Genomic DNA, 411 nt, shown 5'->3' with positions numbered 1-411 from the left:
TAATTTCAAGATCACAAAACGTGGTTCATTTATCATTTCTTATCATCTAAAAGCTACAAGTGCATAGCTGACGCTAAAAGGTGGCAGCACAAACTGCTCAATGAGTCAGCAGATTTCTATACTTTGCATTTTTTCCAGAAAGCAAACTGGTGGCCATTTACATCACACTTTCTCGTTCAAGCTTCTAAACCACTGGGAAACAAAATGAGCTCTTCCGGTGAAAGTTACGCAAAAACCTGGTCGCACAGCAAAATGACCACATTCAAGATTCAGCACGTCTGGAAGATTGATCATTTTAGCGAGAAGATCGTTCCAAAAGATGGACAAATAAACTCGTCAATGTTTTCTGTTGCTGGACATGACATTCAGTTTCAACTTCAACTTTACCCAAAAAGCCCGAAAAGTCGAAAT

Source organism: Rhagoletis zephyria, unplaced genomic scaffold (assembly GCF_001687245.7).
Source record: "Rhagoletis zephyria isolate East Lansing unplaced genomic scaffold, Rhagoletis_zephyria_1.1 Rzeph_scaffold_56556, whole genome shotgun sequence".
NCBI lineage: Eukaryota > Metazoa > Arthropoda > Insecta > Diptera > Tephritidae > Rhagoletis > Rhagoletis zephyria.
The sequence above is the reverse complement of the archived record's forward strand: the minus strand, read 5'-3'. Positions refer to the sequence as shown.